This window comes from Rousettus aegyptiacus, unplaced genomic scaffold (assembly GCF_014176215.1).
Source record: "Rousettus aegyptiacus isolate mRouAeg1 unplaced genomic scaffold, mRouAeg1.p scaffold_m13_p_12, whole genome shotgun sequence".
Classification (NCBI taxonomy): Eukaryota; Metazoa; Chordata; class Mammalia; order Chiroptera; family Pteropodidae; genus Rousettus; species Rousettus aegyptiacus.
Genome location: NW_023416287.1, coordinates 87,913,360 through 87,927,069, shown reverse-complemented (window position 1 = coordinate 87,927,069; position 13,710 = coordinate 87,913,360). Strand labels below are relative to the sequence as shown.

General features: G+C 34.4%; 1 pseudogene; it reads right to left on the bottom strand.

Annotated features, from left to right (window-relative positions):
• Window positions 1–9,334: 9,334 nt before the first annotated feature.
• LOC118610498 lies at window positions 9,335–9,453 on the bottom strand (annotated as a pseudogene).
• Between the last annotated feature and the right edge of the window lie 4,257 nt (window positions 9,454–13,710).

The following is a 13,710-nucleotide window of genomic DNA, read 5'->3' as shown; positions in this document are numbered from 1 at the left end:
ATATATCTTCCTTCAATCTGTGCCCAGGGATCAAATTGTCCTGCTATCATGAATCAAATAATTTTTAATTCCAACAGAAATAGATGATATAGAACATATAGCTACAGAAATTTTAAAGAACAGAATTTGGAATTCCAGAATTTGAAGACAAGTTTATTGCATCAAATGTTGTTCTGTGCATTTATGGTACAATCTTCTTGATATTAATTTTTAGGTATAAGTAGGAGAGAATATACTTTCAATTTGACATAGTATATATAACTTCCTTTTCTTTTTTTCCCTTTCTTTCTTTTTCCTAATGTTGTAACAAATTTTCTCTATCTTTGAAAACAATGCAGAAAATGTTATTTCTTCCTTCCAAAGGAGCGACATATTTTATTTGTTTGTGGTTCATTCATGTTGTTAAAGTCTTAAAAAAAAATCTTAATACTGAGGAACTAACTATATACTAAGAGCCAGTGACTAGGTGGTGACAGCTTTCACAGAGAACAATTTTTTTCTCTGAAATGCTACAAATAGAAATCATTTTGTCAGAAATGGCATAAGCTATATGCAGAATTCAGCATCTGGAGAGAATTAATATTCAAATTATACTTAGGACTAAAAAATGAGCATTTAAATTAATATAATATTTCCTTCAAATCACAAACTACTTCAAATAACTTTTTAAAGAGCATGGTATTGTTTTGTGTAGAGATCAGAAATCATTGGGAAATATTAAAGAAAATAGTTTCTTCATGTTTGTTGTTATCGTTACTTGAATTTTAAATACAGATTCAAGCTTTAGTGTAGAAATATAGTTTTATCACCACATAAGGATATTCCAAGGTGGCTTTAAGTTTTTTTTCATTAAATACCATTTTTGTCTATAATTCGGTCTTCATCATGGATTTTCTTCTGAGAGATAGTACCATGAATTAAAACCAGAAGAGTATCTCATTTAAAATTAATAAACTAATCATTAAAATAAATCAATATCTTGGGATTTTAGTTCAATATGGCCATTCCTTGGGCTTCTTTAACACTGTCTAACTTGCTAAAATAGAGTAAAACTGCGTACATGTGAATCACACTTGATTTAGGCTTACCTCAGTAAAAGCATTTCTACTTTTTAAAATCTACACAAAGGACCAAGCAATTCCGTAGAGTGATATTTGTTTAGTTTTAATAACATCCAGTGAAAATCGAAATCCAGAGACTTCGCCTTCTCTTTCTCCGTCATATTTTGTAATTCTCTATTCTCCTGACTTTGTATTTGAGCTTTTTATCTTCCTTAGAATTAAAAATCATTCCGTGATTTTTATGTATGTTTGTTCTGATCTATATAGAAAAAATATTCATAAAGCTATACTTTTCTTAAGCTGGATTACTGCATTCCATGGCATACACAGAAGCTATGTTTGCCTTAAGTAGTAGAAAACAACAAAAAAAGGCTTTCCAATTTCTGTAGGTCGTGAAACAGATACTTTAATTCATGATCTCATGGTGTAAGAAAGTGAAATATAGTGTTTTGTGTATACTTGCTCAATTTCTTTTAACTCAAAATTATAACACTGATTTCCCTGATTCTTTGTTTACTGTTTATATCCTTCTCTTTTCTCCCACATTATTTTTCTCCTCTCCAGAGTAAAAAAAAAAAAAAAAACTTTTGCTAATTGTGAGAAAATTACCAGGCAATTACTAACATTAGTTTCTAAATACACCTACTTGATTGCATCCCACACAGTAAACAAATGGAAAGCTGAAGAAATGTGTATATATTAGTAAAAAATCATATAATTTTTAGTCATGAAATTTATTACTTATAAACAAAGTTCAACATTATTCAGTAAAATAAATACTTCCAGATGACAAAAGTTACATTGGCTTATACATTCTTGTGTTCCCTCAAATTATAACATTACTGAATGAGCATATTTTGCCTCTTGAAGATTCAACTTTTACACTTATTATAAAAAAGACGATATAGGAAAAAAGACTTTAAATGTTATCTTAAAACTAGGCGAGTCAATTTCAGTGTATTGTAGACCTGCCAGGAAATTGTAATTATGTTTGTATGTATATATGGTATGTATATTTCCAGGACTCAATGTTTTTTTGAACAACTCACATACGGTAGAGAAAATTGACAATATTGGAAGTACCAGGTAATTAGCATAGCATAAATATTTTGGGTGTTTTTTGTTCTGCCCTTTTTCGCTTTGATAGCTAGTTTTTACATTATCATCTTGACATGTGTAACTAATAGAATCTGACTGGAGGAGCAAATAGCTTTCAGAGAAGCCTCTTCCTCCAGCAGTTGGCATCGTCTCACTTGTGCTTGAGTCACCGGATCCTTTCTAGCAATTTTCTGCTTTTCTGTCCACACTCATGATTGCTCTTTCACGTCTTCTCTTTCAGTGTCGAAGAGGATATAGACTGGTGATAAACAGACAATACTATAAAAAATGTTATTTTCAAAACCTTGTGATCATGCACATAAAATAAGGCATGAATATATGGATTCACCTCCCTTGCCTCAGGAAAAAACCTCCCCTAAATTGGCATTTGTTTTTTTAAGTGATAACTCCAGAACAACAAAATCAAAACATGGAGAATATAAAGGAAAAAAATTAAAATATCAAAAGCTAGACAACAAATGCAAAAGTGATAATGACCTAGCAAATGCAACAAAGTAGACCTCTAAAACTGATGATAATGAAACACGTCAAGATACTACCTGATTTGCACCAGAAAATTCACAAAGGCTGGGATTTAGTGACCTCAGGCTTCCCTAACAGAGAGTGTGACAGAACCTAGAAAGATGAGGTGAATATCTAGGAAAAAATTCAGACCTTCAGACCCCTTTCCCCATTCTGGAGTACAAGGTCACTCCTCTGCAGCCTATCTGAGGTTTCTTTCATGTATAAAATGAGTATTATTGTGCCTACCTGGAGTACTTGTTGTAGTAGTCCAATTTTTTAAAATGTGCTTTTCTAGTTTGGAAATGATTATGATATTACTTCCCAGCTCTACAAATATAATGCATCATATTAAAGGATTTTATAATCTAATCACTGAATTTCAAAATCGAGCCACAGTTGGTCATAATACATTATCTCTAAGATGCTCTGGCATTGTTTGATGATAGTTTTCAGTGAGATTCACAAGTGACCTACAGTATTGTTTTATTATGTTTATCACACTACAGTATACTCACATAAAAAAATAAAAATTTTCTGTCCTTTTCTTTCTTTCTGAAATAGTTTAGGTATCATTTTATTTTCCAATCTTTAAATATTGGGTAAAATTTTCCTCAGGGAAAAAAATGAGTCTTATACCCTTTACTGGGAAGTTATTTTAAAGTTTTCTATTTTATTTTTTAAATTATTTTTTTATTATTTAAAAAAATTTTTTTATGCCTACAGCACCTGGTCTTCCTAGGTGGTCTCCCATCCAAGTTCTAAACAGGCTCGACCCTGCTTAGCTTTTGCGATCAGACAGGAATAGTTTTCTATTTAAAAAAAAAAAAACGTTCACACTTTCTATCTCTTCTGGTTGCAGTCTCTATTATATTTTCTACCAAAGCACACATTTCATCTGGTTTTCAAATTTATAGAGAGAAATATTTTAAGGTTTTTTTTTTTTTAATTTTTCTGTTCTGAGTTTCCCTTGCTCTTTACCTTGATATTTTAACCACCTTATTCAATATTAGGTTATGTAAGATTTAGTCCAGTTTGTTCATCTTTAGTTTAATTTATAAAATTATTTGAGCATAAATGCAACTATTTCAATCTTGTAAGTTCATTTCATACACTTTTTTCAGAATTATTTCGTTTACTTTTTATGGCGCTTTGTATTTTTGTGAAGTAATGGTGTTTGTAAATATTCTGCACTTTAAAATTTCTAAATACTTATTTTTAATATTTTCCAAATTCTCCAATGCTAAAAATTCAAAAGTCATAAAAATTGACTTCCCAAGATAAATTACTATGGATACTCCAACATATTCCTAAGCAAGTTTTAGAGGCCTGTGAAAATTACACTGGTGGAAAATGAGTAATTTTGTCAATAAACGTATCATAAAATAGCATATAATTTTATCATAAAATCCATCATCTTTTCCAATTCATTTATTTTTCATGCATCTAGTCAACCATTCAAAAATGTTTATTGAGGAGTTACCATGTCTGAGTTTTCACTGTTACTTTATGTTGTTTTTACAATATAAAAAAGCCTGGCACAATGACAAAAAAATCATAAAGCAAATTGAATAGTGGGAGACCCAGGCAAGAGCCCATGGGGTCTGCCAGTCAAATTCTCCGTTCCTCAGGGCAGGTCAATCTTTGTGCCATTATGACCTTCAACTGATTGAACGAGGCCCACGTGCATTGTGGAGCGTAATCTGCTTTACTTGGTGGCTACCAGTTTAAACGTTAATCTCATTTTAAAACACTGAAGCAAAATACCTAGGATAATTTTTTATCACATGTATGGGTACCATGGCTTAGCCAGGTTGATGTGAAATTAACCATGAGGTAGGGTAACATTTCCATTTTCAACACTGTTAATCTCATACATGTCTTTGGAAATTATTAAAGACATTATTTTCAAAAGTAAAGAGAGCCCTAAATACTTAGATCATTGTTTTAGATTTCTGGTTGTTGTGCAGACAGTATGTTCACATGCCTCTCGTAGATATGTATACTGTGAAATCAGTGAAATTTATATTCACCGATATAAATTTAATTACCAAATGACAGTAAACTAACAGAATTAAAATTGATGAAAACTTCTAGGGTGCAAATTTATTTCGAAAATTTGAAATAAATATTTAAAATCTTCATTTTTTTTCTTGGCATTTTATAAATTGTACTTTGCATTAAACTTTAATCACTATTGTGCCTAGCAAAGCCAAGTTTCATAGAAACAACAAAAAATCAAGCTATTAAGTTACATTCACATTGATTAATAGCAGTAGAAAAATAAATCTATAATAAATAAAAGATAAAATGAGGAAAAATATCAATATATCTTAGCCATGACTTTCAACAGTACTTAATGTGAGAAAATACTGACATTTCTTATTTATTTTTATAAATGAATTCATACCTCTAGGCTGTTTTGAATTTGTCAGTAGTTATTTATTTTTTCCTAAATGAAAATGTTATATGTATTATAGTACAAATCATTTTAATGAAGAAATGCATATTAAGTATATTAATATTTCCTGTTCCTGAATAGATCATTAAATATAATCATGAATTAATTATAACATAATGTGGCTAGGTAAAATACTAGAGTTTCATGAGCAAAAGTTAATTGCTGAGCAAATAGTCCAAGCCCTCAGGAGGTACATAAATTTGTTCGACACGCTCATCAAACGCCCATCCCGACCCTGCTACACTCATCCACAGAGGTGAGAATAAACCCATTCTGTAGTTGTTTTTAGAATATTATATTAACACAGACTCTTCCTCACCATAATTTCTAACTATTAATTTTAATTCTCTTATCTGGAGTTTTATTCTTTACATCCAATTCCTCTTATAAAAGTATTTTTTCATTACTTAAAAGATAATCCTCATGCCCACCTCCTTAATTTTTTCTCTTCAACAACCCAAATTCATTTCTCATATATAAACTTTTATTTTCTTTATAATTCTGCTTGCGCTGTCAGGGGTGTATCCTAATGTTAGCTCACCATTTAATTTCAAGTCTAGCACTCAAATCTGCAACCTAAAATTCCAAGAATGAACTAATTCCCAACACTCTTTCTCTTTCTGTGCGTGTATATGTACATATGTATTACATAAGTTATGATTTCCACATTTTATTTCATGTCCAGAACTTAAAACCTGGGCAGGAAAGACCTGCAATGTAATTAAAATTCATATGCCTACTAAATGGTAGAACTGAGACCCAGAGAGAATTGTGGGTTGACACGTAACAGAATTGATTCCAATCCAAGGTTTCCTCAGTGGGTCCATCACTCCTAAGTGTGAGACAGACAGTTTGCAAGACAATATTTTTCTCTCAGAATTGAACCCCTACATCCTCTCCTGGCCGCAAGTCCAATAATGAGGTCAGATCTCTGCTGACATGACTGAAATACAAAATGTATAAAAATGTACAAAATGGCCCATATGCCAAAAGCATCTGTAGTAATTCAGTAGTATTAATTATTAGAGACTTGCAGAGCATGCTTGTGAGTGGATCATGGGGGTTTTGGAAAAACAAGGAATCAGAATTTAAATTTGGAGAAAGTGAGTTTTGTTGATGTGAGTAGGGGTGCTCTCCTTTGTTTTATGATTTAACTTACTTTCTATAACACTGGAAACCAATCATAATACACTACTACGTTGGTCCTGGAAGCTAGGAAATGCAATGGCTCACCGAAGATGAAGATTTAAGAATTTCTTTGGCAGGGTACAAATAAAAGAACCAAATAACTCAGAATGAGGGCCTGCGAGAATGGATCTATGGTGTAAGAGAACCTACTAGATGACTTTGTTCCTTGAGAAAGTCAAACAGCCCCCTGATCTATGAGCTCGTGAGAGTTCTGATGATGGCATGTCTTTGTTGTTTAGGTCAACTGTGGCTCTTTTCCGGAAGCCACAGGTGACATCAGGGGTACTGTTCTGACACTTGCTCCCTATTTTCAATGGGGATGAGAAAATTCTAAAATAGATGTCAAATCGTATTGTGTTAGAGACAGGATGGATAGAACTGCTATAAGGATGGAATGACAATCAGAGGTTAATAAATCATGATGTTCCAAGGAGTAGAATAGTTAAAAAATGTTTCACGGAATTAAATATTTTTTCCTGGGAAGCTCTACATAGATATTTTACTTGCTCGAAAAGCTTATATCTGTTTCGATTGCATACTGCAATATAATAAAGTTACTGCCATTCAAATACTAAAATGAAATCTACAGTGAAGACAGAACAAATCAGATAGAAAAAATAAACACATTTTGTGACGTGGCTCTATATTATTATGACAGTGTAGATCACTATTTGTAGAGATAAGGTGTGATTGTTAGAGTGCATTTTATGAAAAGTCGCCTGCAGTAATTTAGGGTGGATGCATGGAGTATGCAGGCTCAGCTGCTGAGAAAAGATGTAGCAGGAAGATGAAGGAAAACATGCAGAAGAAGAACCGCATCAACATAACAGTTTTGCCAGAGTATTAGTATTGGGATTTTAAGTGAGGAAACTTCATGACGTTGTGTTTGTCAGTGGTTTCATGGATATGTTACTTAAAGCACAGGCAACAAGAGAAAAAAATAACTTTGACTACACCAAGATGAAATTTTTTCACGCATCAAAGAATGCAATAGAGAGAAAAAGTAATCCACAAAATGGGAGAAAATATTTGCAAATCATAAGCATATAAAGAAATTAATATCAATAACACATAAGGAACTCCTACATCTTCATAACTCACAAAGGAACAAAAACTCCAATTTTTAAAAAAGGAGAAAGGCTTTGAATAGATATTTCTCTGATGAATATATACAAATGGCCAATAAGCACATGAAAAGATGCCCAACATCACTAATGATTAGAGAAAAATAAAAATCACAATGAGGTATCACCTCACATTTTTAAGTGTGGCTACTATTAAACAGGAAATAAAGAAGTTTTAGGAAGGATATGGAAGAATTGGAACATTCATGCTCTGTTAATGAAAATGTAAAATGGTGCAGCTGCAATGGAAAACTGTATGGCAGTTTCACGAGATTAAACGTGAGATAACCATATAATCTGGCATTTTCAAACGAATTGAAAATTTGGTCTTAACGAGATACTTGTACAACCAACGTTGTTGGAACATTATTTGAAATAGCCGGAAGATGCAGGTCATCCAAGTATATACTGTTGAATAAACAAAATGAATAAACAAATTGTGCTATATACATGCAATTAAATATTATTCAGCCTTAAAAAGGGAGTAAATTTTGACATGTGCTACAGCATCGGTTAACCCTCAGGACATTATGCTGAGTGAGATATGCCAATCACAAAAGAACAAATATTATAAGATTTCACTATTCCAAGTAATCAGATTCATAGAGACAGAAAGTACAGTAATGGCTGCCAGGAGCTGGAGGTTTGGGGGAATTGGGAGTATTTTATAATAGGCGCAGAGTTTTAGTTTTGTAAGATAAGATTTCTGTGGCTGGATGGCGGTAATGGCAGAACAGTGGTATGAATGTACTAAGTGCTGCTGAACTGTACGTGTGAAAATAGTTAATGGTACTTTTTTTATGTTATGCGTATTTTACCATAATTTTAAAAAAGTTGGTACATAAAAAGTGATTTGTTGTTATACTTCTGTTTGGTTCTTTTTTTAATGATTAAAAATCTGTATTAAAAATTAATGTTTTTTAGGTTACCACATGAACTAATAGAGACATACTTCTGCAAAGGCTGACCAATTTCTCTTCCTACAGTCAACACATACATGATAGCTCAAATTAAATAATATATACTGGGTGAAATAGTGATGGAAATATTTTATAGATCTTGATGTTTATAGTATTTTCAACTAATTTGCAGATATGTAATGCACTGCATTTATTTCTACCAAGAGTCGGTGTAGACACTCTCTGCATCTGAGCCGTGAACAATTCATTGAAAAGAGATGCTTTTTATCGTCGTTCCCATACACTTACATATTTTATGCTTTTATTTGCATTTTATTTATGCCGTTAACAGATGCTTGCCGTCAAATGTGGTGATAATTTGATACACTTGGAAAGGGCATTATTTTCCCCACTGCATCGGAGAGTGGAAGCTCTTATAATAATGGATGCAATCCAGTGATACATCTTCACTCATTGCGATTTTCTTACGGTCGTGTCTCATTATAACTTGGAGAATTAAAATTCGAGGCAAGAGTCTATGAAATAAAAATGTCGATTTAACGGCGATATTAAATTTAATGATGGAGGCTGGATACAGGAGTGTCTGCAATATGACTTTTGTTTATCTGTTTGATTTTACTTTCCCTCCCATCCAGCAAACCAGGCACTGTTTGCTGGGTGTCATTTAATTTGAGAGAGAATGCCTCGGATTCAAACTACTAGTGAAATATTGAAGGAAAGTTCACTATTATCTCATTCTCTGAGCTACTTAAGAACATGTTGTCAAAATGAGGTAGTTGCAAACTGGACAAAGTCAGAAAGTTGAAGACATCTTTGTTTTGAGGAATATGCAATTTTATAAGGATTTTATTTTTTTAATTGTTATTTTTTTTTTAGGTGAGACAACTTTTGATTGACCTCACAGATTGCAAGGACATTGTCAGTTTAAAATCCCTTATGTTTTTTATTTTTAATTTTTTACACCTACAGCACCTGGCCTTCCTAGGTGGTCTCCCATCCAAGTACTAACCAGGCCCGTCCCTGCTTAGTTTCTGAGATCAGACGGGATCGGGTGTGTTCAGGGTGACATGGCCGTAGACTCTAAGGATTTTATAAAGAAGCTGTCTAGGCTGCTCCAAAAGCACCGTAGTGCATGGTTATGAAGTACACGTAGCCACTGTCCTGGGCATCTCTGACAGGCATCACGGAGTTCTTTTAATAAAGGCGTGTAATAACATTCCCCTTACTTTGAGGTTGACAGTTTAAACATGTGCATTAAAATATAATTTTAGGTGTCATATTTCCTAAATAAATTTATGAATGATGTTGCCTTTATTCTCTAAGTGCTATATGTTATATTGAAATTTCGACCAAGGATCTGTGATTAAACTATAAAAATGAGTATATGTAGATACTAAAAACAGAGTTCTAACAACTTTTGTATAATTTGATCATTATGACCTCTTCAATGTCAGAAGTCATGATTTGTGTTTACAATCTCTATAATATTAAAATGCTTTTGTAGGAAATCAGTAAGATATATAGGACTGTTTGTCAAATAATAGTTGCATAAGCCGGACTCTGAGACCAGTGGTTGAAGTTAGCATTCGATGAGAGGCCCATTTAATCACAGCATGTATCAAGTATGGTTTCTGTGGCATAGGGCCATATCCCTGTATGCAAACTCGATCACATACAAGCGTTTTTATTTTGTCTACGTGCTAAAAAATGTTCTGTAGGAATACTATGGATACTGAAAGATGAGAGAGTTCTATTTAGCCTAGAGTGAACAATGAAAGCCGGAATTACATATGACAACTGAAATGAAAATAAATAGTATTACACTTGTAAATAAACTAAAAATAACAGTCCTGATAGTGCTCAGTGTAAAAAAACAATACATGGATATCATTAGAATTCACACTAGGAAATACATAAAGAAAAAACTTTCTTAAGACATTTTTGATGAGAACATGTTGTTTATTCAGTACTTGTCAATATATTTTTTTCATAGTTCTAAGATTTTCCTGTTTATGCTGTTGGAGAGACTGGCTCCTAAAACCACGTTAAAGTGATTTTACTGTAATTGTTCCCTTTATCCCTCATGAGATTCGCTGCAATGTTTCATCTGCTTCCCAGTTTCCTATTGTTGTTAAATAGAGAAGTGCGTTCTGATCTTCTAAAAAATGCATAGAAATCGACTTTACCAAATGGATAGTTTTGCGGGATATAATCCATCTACTAAGGAAAAAAAAATAAAGCTAAAGATTTCAGTAATGATTTGTAGCTTCAGTGCCTTTGCATTACTTTAGAGAAACTTTGTTAGTCAGATAGTTGAATAAATAACTTTATTTTATATTCTGCATTGTATTCCTATGTTATATGCTGAAATGAACTGTTTTGTAAGTATCTTTTCCTAATAAGTGATCTGCCAGGTCATTTCTTATAAAATTTTAGGATTAATTATTAACACAATTATTTATGATGATAAGTGATCTAGATAGGGACACACTTTTCTTCTAGGTACACTTATAAGCATTTAGCACTTAATACTCAAGCATCTCTGCATAAATGTGGCAGAACTTAAATAACCCAGTTTGCAGTCATTAAAGGCAGAATCAGAATTCGAAATTAAGCAATTTGATTCCTGAGCCTCTAGTTTAAACACTACCCCATGTAGTCTCCCAAAATCATACTAATTTTGTATAAAATAATTATTTTACACAAAAGGAAATTAAGGCTCAAGTAATAAATATGACTAATCTGAAAATAAGTAACAATTAAATAGCAGTTTCTTATTCAGTTTTGGTAGGTCTAAATATATAAATTTTAAATTTTATTTAACAATATTGCTATAGTAATAACTTAAAATACTTTTGAACATCTGCTTAGTGAAATGCAGTGTGAGAGATGAGACTGAAGTGTAAATATGTCCAATACTAGCATTTGAATTCAAGAGCAAATGGTTTACCTAAGATATGCAATGAGGTGTATAACAAAAGCATTTAAAAACTGGAATCTGGCAATTCCCATTTCACACCGTGAGTCCACAGGAAAGATTTCATTAATAAGAGTGTATTCAACATCATGAATGGCTTGTGTCGTAACATCATGCCTAGACTTGCATGCGTTTATCTATTATACAATGTCTTCATTTAGAAATGACCTACCAGAGACTCGAATAGAATCCAAAAGAAAAGGATTTATCGCCACAAAAATATTCTTTGGCATCTGTATGACATTTCTGTCTTCCATGTGTCTTCTCCTACCTGAGAAATGCAGGAGACTTCAGGTCCAATGGCTAAACGCAACTTGCTGGAGATGAGCAGACAATAATTCCCTTAGAAGTATCTCAATACCCGGTTCTACTGTTACCTGGCTTTTGAGAACATTGCACATTGATTCAACAGGAAAACAGGTTGAAAAATTTGCAATATTCTCACCCTTTCCAAAATGCAAGCCTCTGGTTCTGGCGGTGTGTTTATCCAAGCATGCCCCTCTGCTCACGTGCGTGGGTCCAGAGGGAGGGTGCGGAGTGGACATCTGGCTGGGCTTACGGGCAGGGTAGCAGAGCTAATTGGCCCAACAGTTAACAACACCTGGGGGACATTTTATCCCCAACTGTTCGTAGCTCTATTTAGGTTGTAGGATTGCAAAATGTATTTTAGCTTAATCAAGAGTTGGCTTTGCCAAACACAAAAGCCACACAAACATTCACTCTCAAATCTCACTGTATTTACCGTTACAGGTTATGACGGAACATCTCATTTTGAAAGGATATATGAGATCGATATTGAAGCCACTCTAATTGCAGGTTGAAAGTACGACTCCTTTCAGTATCGAAAATACCTACGTTCTTTCCCATCCACAGTCAGGGCGTTCACCGCATGCTTCTCCTTGTTCTCGCCCTGGTATGCAAGCGAACCCATACGTACAGTTTGGCTTGAACGTCGAGGCTTATGGTTACACACACACACACACACACACACACACACCCCAAGAGTACATGAAATGTGTCTCATGTAAATAACTGAGGTCTTGTGGAGTGCAGAGCAGGTCACCTAAGCAAGTCACCAGAATGGCTTAAAAGAGCAAGAAGGAACGCATGTCGGGTTTTTATTGTGCTCAGGGGTAAAGATCAGGTGACGGTCCCCACATGCAGGCAGGGACTTTCCGTTTGAGCTTCCCACCTGCGCCGAAGGAAGGAGACCGCAGGCTGTCACCTTGCCTGGACGTGAGGCAGAGGGAAGAGAGAAGGGTGCTACGTAAAAACCGGCGGCACTCAAACATCAAAAAGCGGACTCAGGCCCCTTGCCACATTCTTTTATCACTTAAACAAATATAGAGAAACATGAGTACTGTTGACGATATCGCCACTGTTGGACAGGGGAATAAAGACCCAGGGTGACAAGATGTCTCTCAGAGTGTGTGTGTTCTGGCGAGAAGGACCCCGGGTCCTACAGGAGGTCTCAGGAGCTTGGATAGACGACTCCCCGCTAAGAGGAGGACTTCAGAGCAGCCCAGCAGAGCACCGTCTTCTCGTGTCTCAACCACAATGCACAGCCTGACTCGATATTTTAACTTTCCAAAAGTAAAACCTTGGGCGGGGGTGGTAGAGAGTAGGCAGAATGCATGGAGTTAAAATTGATTCCACCCACACACTTTCCCAGAAACATCATCACGATTGATCGCTGCGTGCCTTCTAAATCACCTTCCCTCAGTCATGGCAGAAGTCTTAGCTCCTCTGGGCCATCATCATCAAATAAATGTGTATGCCAGTGTAGTTGGGCAAATGTCAGTGGGACCCCATCTCTAGTGTCCTCTGCCCTCCAGAATCTTTTCTGTTCTCTCTCATACTCATCGTCTCTCATTTGCAACATTCTCTTTATCTTTCTCGGAATAAGCTTGGTTCTTTTTTATTCCCTGATCAAACCTGGCTACCCTCTGTGAATATAATATATCTCTTACAGCCCAATCAAAAATACCTTTTAATTGTCCTCTACATTACATCCCATGCTCCGTCTACCATCAGAGGTAGGGTAAATGTCTTATCTGGTCTTCTGTGGTCCTCCAGGTGACTGTATGTATTCCCTGCTTGCACGCTCACTCGCGTGTGCACGCTCACTCTCATCCTCTCGTACACACACACACACCAGCATCCGTGCCATCTGCTACCCCTCCATAAAAATGTTTACCATATTAAAGATGTTTGTGTGGTGGAAATAGGCTTGATTTTTTTTTTAACTTTATTTTGTGTTTTTTTTTTCTCTATTCCTTATTTCTTAAATTTTCTAACGAACTTCTTTCTCTTCAAAATCAATTCATTTATATTTTTCAAAAATAGATACAGTATAAAC